Source organism: Physeter macrocephalus, chromosome 21, assembly GCF_002837175.3.
Source record: "Physeter macrocephalus isolate SW-GA chromosome 21, ASM283717v5, whole genome shotgun sequence".
Lineage (NCBI taxonomy): Eukaryota > Metazoa > Chordata > Mammalia > Artiodactyla > Physeteridae > Physeter > Physeter macrocephalus.
The window spans coordinates 119020759-119028387 of NC_041234.1; positions in this window are offsets into that span (position 1 = coordinate 119020759).

Genomic DNA, 7629 nt, shown 5'->3' on the forward strand with positions numbered 1-7629 from the left:
CTCTATAACCAACGTGTCCTCCTCTCCTCGAGCTAAAACAGTGGACATCTCCCGTCTCTTTTCTAAGGCTGATGCCTTCTCTGTACTCTGGAGCCCATCCCCTCCTACCTGCCACTCTGTCCAGCATCCCTGGATCCCCTCTCTCTACTTAACTAGTCCCCTCACCATGCAAACGTGCTGTCATCGTTCCCGTCTTAAAAATAAAAATCATCTCTCGACTCCCACCTCCTTCCCCAGAAAGTGCCACATTGTTTCCCTTCCCTTCGAGGCGCTTGTCTGCGGGTACCGTCTTCAGTTCCCCTCTCTCTTCCCAGTGTGGTCAACAGCACACTGGAATTCAGCCTCGGCTGCCCCCACTCCACCGAAATTTCTCTTACCACGGTCGCCTGTGAACTCCATGTTGCCACGTTCACCCTCCATTTCTCCGCCCTAGCGTGACTCTGGCTCTCAGCAGTGTTGATTCAATGGACAACGTTTCCTGTTAAACACTCCCTTCTCTAAGATTCTAGGACACCTCACTTCTGTTTACCCCGCCTACTACCTCACTGGCTGTTTCTTCTCACTCTCCTTTGCTGGTTCTTCCTCCCGACTCCCAAACTTGGGTCTTGGATTTTTCTCTACCTCCTTTCACACACTAGGTGATCACATCCAGTCCCATAACTTTAAATCACACACACACGCACACGCGCGCGCGCGCACACACACACACACACACACACACACACACGTGTCTCTGACACCGGGGCATATAAAAAAGACTCTGCATAAAAGGAGAACGTTATGATATTGCCGCATCACAAGACCTAATATTGTAAAGATGTAATTTTCCTCCAAGTTAGTCTATAAATTTAAAGCAATCCCGTACAAAAGCCCAGCATGACTTCTGCACATTTCTTCACCGAACCAGACTCATATATGCAACTGCCCCAAAGGTTTCCCTCTTTCAGGAGATGGAACCCCTCGTTCCCCCAGTTCTATAAGGCAGCGATCTGATGTTATGGGCTGAGCTGTTTCCTCCAAATATTCATATGTTGAAGCTCTGACCCCCAGGACCTCAGAACGTGACCTTATTTGGAAATAGGGTCACTGCAGATGTAATTAGTTAAGACGAGGTCAGACTGGGGTAGGGTGGGTCCCTCATCCACTATGACCGTGTCCTTATACAAAGGGGAAATTAGAGCACAGACACACAGAGAGAGAACACCAGGTGAAGATGAGGACGGAGATCAGGGTGATGCTTCTACGAGCCAGGGAACACTCGCGATGGCCAATAAACCATCAGGAGCTGGGAGAGAGGCCTGGAACACGTTCTCCCTCATGGCCCTTAGAAGGAACCAACCCTGCCCACACCCTGATCTTGGAGTTCAGGCTTCCAGAACTAGGAGACAATACATTTCTTATTTAAACCACTGTTGTGGACTGAATTATGTACCTCCCTCCAAACTCATATGTTGAAGCCCTAACCCCCAATGGGACTCTTTTTGGAGAGGAGGTCTTTAGGGAAGTAATTAAGGTTAAATGAGGTTGTAAGGGTGGGGAAATAATCCAATAAGACTGGTATCCTTAGAGGAAGAGGAAAGGACACCAGAGATTCCTCTCTCACTGTGCTCACACAGAGGAAAGGCCGTGTGAGGACACAGCGAAAAGGTTACCATCTGCAAGTAAGGAAGAGGGCTCTCAGCAAGAATCAAATTTGCCAGCACCCTGATCTTGGACTTCCCAACCTCCACAACCGTGAGAAAATAGATGCCTATGGTTTGAGCCCCGCAAGCCCGTGATATTTCATAATGGCGGCCCCAGGTGACTAAGACAGTCACCCCGTTTATGGTACTAATGCTCTTGGGATCAGCCTTAACTACTTTCGTTTTCGAGACTCTCACTGCTAGGACTTCCTCACTGGTCTCCTTACTTCCAGTCTTGCTCCTTACACTGCATTCCCTACACCACTTCCAGGGTGGTCTTTTTAGGAGGTAAAACTGATCACATCACTCGCTTACTTCAAACCCTCCAATGCATGCCACTGTACTTAGAGAGATTGTGAGCCCCTTGCAAAGTCCTCTAGGGTCCCTGCCCTCTCTTTGACCTCCTCTCCTGTCTCTGCCCCACCCTTGCTCGCCGGGCCGCAACCGCGCCAGCCTCCCTTAGGGCCCTTGAACATCAAGCACTCTTCTGCTTTGGGACTCTGTACTTGCTAGAGCTTCTGCCAGAGATGCTTATCAGCTAATAATACCCCCTTACGTGGCTCACTCCACCTCTCCCTTTAGGTCTCAGTTTAAGGTCTCAGTTTATCTCCTCCTGAAAGCGGAAGTTGCAACTGTGAGTGGGATATGTTTCCATTATATTTTCTAGCTGGTTATTGCTGATGAATAAAAAAGTTGGGTTTTTTGGGTAAAGCCATCTTGTATCCATCCGCCTTGCTAAAAAGATTTCTTAATCATCTTTAGCTTTCCAAGCAAGCAATCATAGAATTTGCTATTAATGATACACCTTTGCCGTGTATCATTTTCCATATGCATGCCTCTTGTTTCTTGTCCTAATGTTACTACATTATTTTCACTATAATCCTCTCCCCTCTCATAAATGCTCCTAACAACACTAATTATATCACAGAGTGGGCTCAAGGCTGATTTCCCGCTCTCTCCAGAGCCCAGGAAACAGGGTGGACAAGCATTAGATGTATATTGAAAACAAAAGTGGAAGACATGGAGATGCTCTAATGGAAGCATGTAGTAGTCTGTTGAGTGGAGGTAAAAACGATGACAAGACCCTTTCTAGCTAGAAGGGGAGTCCAGGTGCAGGGCTCTACTGGATCTCAGCTCCAAATGAATGTCACCAGTTGGAGAAGGGGGGCTGGTGGACATTACAGGGAGAAGAAACCTCCACAGCAAAGGCCTGGGAAATTTATTTTTTTCCTGAAACTATAAAGCCATTAAAAAAAAAAACCTAAGGAAAAGATGTATGAAATAGCTTTCAGATCCCTGGATGGATGAGGTTTTCTATGTTTAAAAGAAATGGAAAGAATCACAAAGGAACAACAAGAAGATATGCAACAGTAAAAGGCAAGCGAGAGTGTGAATATGTACAAAGGGCATGTGTTCATCAAGGAGAAAAAAAGGAAGATTGCAGCAAAAAAAAATGAGAACCTACAGATGATTCACGGAAAAGAAAAGGAGAATGGTGAAAGAAAGTGTGAAAAATTGAGCATGATAGAAATGTAAAAGAACATTATGAAATATATATTTTTTAATTAATTAATTTATTTAGTTATGGCTGCGTTGGGTCTCCGTTTCTGCGCGAGGGCTTTCTCCAGTTGCGGCGAGCGGGGGCCACTCTTCCTCGCGGCGCGCGCGCCTCTCACCGTCGCGGCCTCTCCCGTTGCTGAGCACGGGCTCCGGACGCGCAGGCCCAGCGGCCGTGGCTCACGGGCCCAGTTGCTCCGCGGCACGTGGGATCCTCCCGGACCGGGGCTCGAACCCGCGTCCCCTGCATCGGCAGGCGGACTCTCAACCACGGCGCCACCAGGGAAGCCCATAACTCTGAAATTTATTTTAATAAACTTTGCAAAGGAAATTAAACTACCATATTTTTTTTTGCCGGCAAAAGCAAGGTGAAATGAATACTTTTACCCACTGGGATTTGGACCAACCTTGTATGGCAGCTCAGCTCTTCAGGATCAGACCCTGTAAAGGTTTATATTTTTAACCAATATTTTACTGCTAGGGACCCATAATCCTACTTTTTGGCCGTGCCTCACGGCTTGTAGGATCTCAGTTCCCCGAGCAGGGACTGGACCCGGGCCACGGCAGTGAAAGCCCGGAATCCTAACCTCTAGGCCATCAGGGAACTCCCCATAATTCTACTTTTAAGAAACAGATGCATATTCTCATTTACATGAGGACGTGGGTAGAATCTGCCTTTAATCCACACCTTCCCTGATTCACAAGAAGCACTCAGTGGTTATTTATTGAGGTAAATTAACTGAAAAATGAAAAGAAGGCTAAAAAAATAGACTCCTCGCTCTGTGTTAGCTACCTCCTACTCATTCGAAAATTCCCCCAAACTTAACAAGTGTCCCCCAACTGGTTCGAGCGTGGATGAATCAGAGAAATCAGCAGACTTGACACACCATTCCCAATACCAGATCCATAGGCGATGCTTGACAATCTAGGTCACTCACTTTTCTTCCTCCTCATGTAAAAAAATAAAAATAAAAATAAAAAACTAGAAACAACCTAGGCCTCCAATTCCCTGAGGAATGGTTAGGTACATTTTGAAACCTCCATGCGATGAAATTGTATTCGTTTAAAAATATGGCAAATCAACACAAGTTATTTAAGAAAATTCAACTTCTACTTCTGATTAAAATAACAAATACTGGTGAACTAGGACTAAAACGATTCTTCCTCAACACGATATATTAAATGTGTCTGAACCAATGGTAACTGAAACATGGGTATGCATGGTGAATCCCCAGAGGGCTTGCCGTGAGGGCCAAGCGCAGGTCATTGCAGTGGGATCAGAACAAGAAACAAATGGGAGGCACGCTGGAAGGAAAGATATACATTTATCATCATTTGCAAATTCTATGATCACCTACTTGGAAAACTACACCTGATTAAGAAACGTTTTTAGCCAGACAGACGGATACAAGAGAATTTTGCAAAAATCAGCACCTTTCTCATAAACCAGTAATAACTAGCCAGAAAAAAGATTCCATTCACTCTTGCAACAAATATATATGCATTACATATTATATAATATATGGTAATATATTAAATGTTACGTAAAATGTATAATATATACGATAGACTAGATATAACATATAACATATGTTAACATATATGCTATATGTTTATACACACACACTCTACATAAAATATTAAAACATATGTAGGACATACAAGAACAAAACTCGAAAACCTTACTGAGGAACGTGACATAAGATTTAGGAAAATAAAGAGAAATACCATGAGCTTGATTGAAAAGATTTATATTGTAAAGTTATCAGTTTTCTCCAAATTTAATGCATAAATTTAATGCAGTTACAACCATGATATCGAGGCTATTATTTTTCTTTTGTAACTTTATGAAACTATTCCAGAGTTTTGATAGAAGAGTAAGGAAGCAATAATGAAATTATGGGGGGAGAGAAGTAGATGTGATTGGGCGCAGAGGGTAAGAGGGTACTTGCCCCAGCCTATAATACAGGCGTGTTGGAGCTACACTGGTCTTAACAGTGTGTGGCTGACATAGGAGGAGATGGACTAGACCAGAAACGGAGCCAAGGATATATAAGAAGGACACGGCAGGACTGGCACCTCAATCAGTGGCGTAGCTGTGGCTTCAGACTTGCTTTAGGGATGAATCTTCAGGGTGGCTCTCTGGTCAGCAGTGGGGGGTGATTCTTGAAGGCTGAGGGAATATTAACTGTCTATATCAAATATATGCTGGGGAGGGGAGGTTAATTAACATAGCTATTATAGGGGCTCAAGTCCCCTAAGCCACCCTTTCTCTCCAACCCGGATGGAGAAATGACGATGTTTTACAAACAGATTAAACAAGTAGAAAAAATGCAGCTAATCCCTAGCTTAAGTGTTAAACCAAATTCAATTCTGGACAGATTAAAAATTGACATGTTAAGTAATGAAAACATAAAAATGGTGACATGAGTCATTTTTGAAAAAAATGTTGAGGGTGGAGAAGGCCTCTGCAAGCATGAAAGCAAAAGGAGACCATGGTCAAATGCCAAGGATGAGTGTACCGGTGAGGCCACAACAGCGTTGTTCACAATGGAAAGAGATCAATGGGAATTGGACTCAGAAAGGAGTGGGAAATCGGGAAGCTCTGGTGCAGTCATGAGATCTTGTCAAGGGGAAAAAGCAGTGGAAGAAAGCATACAGAGGGGTAAATCCCCAATACTAAAATGATTCTCACCAGGCGGTGGGATTAGGGGTGATTTTTAACTTTCTATTTTATATACGTATGTTTGCCTTAACGTTTTTATAATGTGCATACTATGACTCGTATAATCAGATAAAAACCAAAGTAAATTAACAAAACTCTTCACATTGCATAAACCAAATGATGTAACTTCGGATTTATAGAGTGAAACCGAGGACGGCAATATAGTCCAAGTTTAATAATGGCTTTCTCTGTGAGTGCTCCTTTCTAAAATTGCCACAATGGGAGCATCTTGTTTTTAAAATCAGAACTGAGAAAAAGATGTACATTTCCTGGGCTAGGTGGTAGGAAACTAGATGAGAGAGGCAAGAAACCAGGGGTTAGGAAGGAACCCAGAGTGGGGAGAGGCGGCCTCATCTGAACTGGTCCTCCCTCACTGCTGCACACTGAGCTCCTGTCACCTGCTCGTGGCCTTAGTTCCACAAGGGTCAGGTGGCCGCGGCAGCAGAAGACATGGAGCGCTGTGTTTGGAGGAGACAATTCCACGCTGCAGCCAAGCGGTCGTATGGCTTGAAGCTGCGCCCTGAGGTGGGGAGGGGCATGGTGGAAGGTCCTATCCCTCACCGCACCCGGGGAAGTGGATGAGAGACTCCTTTCATCTCCAGGAACCAACGACCATGGGCACCGGGTGGGGGGGCGGTGCTGAGGTAGTTCATCCAATGTGATCAGCTAGATGAACTACATTCCCCGAGCGGCAGTCCAAAGTGGGCTAGCCCCTGGAAATCACAAAGCCTGCTTTAGGGCTCGCAGGCTTTTTTTGGTTTTTTTTTTTTTAAAACCAAAACATTATTTAAAGAAAGGCCACCTCCCCAATATCCCTGATGACTCGGAGGACGATGGCGTGTGGGAAAACAGTGCCGTCAGCAAGTCTCAGTCAAAAAGTGATTCAGGAGAGCTGGCCTCAGAAGCAAGTTTACTTTAACTAATTAATTTTACTTATATTTTCCTTTTTCTGTAAACACCAGAGAGGTCTGTGATAAAAATTAATGTCTGATGACGTCTAAAATCGCTCTTTCAGTAAGTACCAAATAAAAATTGTGTGTGCTAAGAAAGCAGTGTATCGTGTGCTAATAGGCGGCATGGCTTAACTGCTAGTCCGTGCAATTGGTGTCAGCTTCGATTGGATGGACTATGGTCTCTATTGTGCTTATTTACCAATGCGCTGTCTTCCCTCTCCGTAACGTCCGTGAAGACGAGGCCTTTACTTGACTTGGGTCTCTGCTGCACCCTCAGCCTCCAGAACATACCTGTGCGTAGTGAGTGCCCGATAAACGTTTTCTGTAAACTCTGAACAGAGAATTCCAGGCAGAGTGAACAAGAGGTGCAAACACCCTGAGGCAGGAACATGCTCCTAGAATAGCAAAGACCACACCCTGCTCAAGCCACAGTGGCCTCTTCCCTAAAGTGTCTACTGAAGACCAGAGGCTGGTGGCTCGTGGCACCTCTGATGCCCGGTGAACATTCCTATCAAGGCAGTGGCTCCAGGAGGCTCCATCCCTTCTGAAAACATGATTCTGGCACCCCAGCCCCAACCGTCAGGGTCAGGGACAAGGAATGTATTCGGACTTGAATTTGGAGCCCTCAAGCACGGTCGTCGCAACTTGTGTGATCATGGTATCCAGAGAGGAAAGGAGCGTGCTTGTGCGTGTGTGTGTGTGTGTGTGTGTG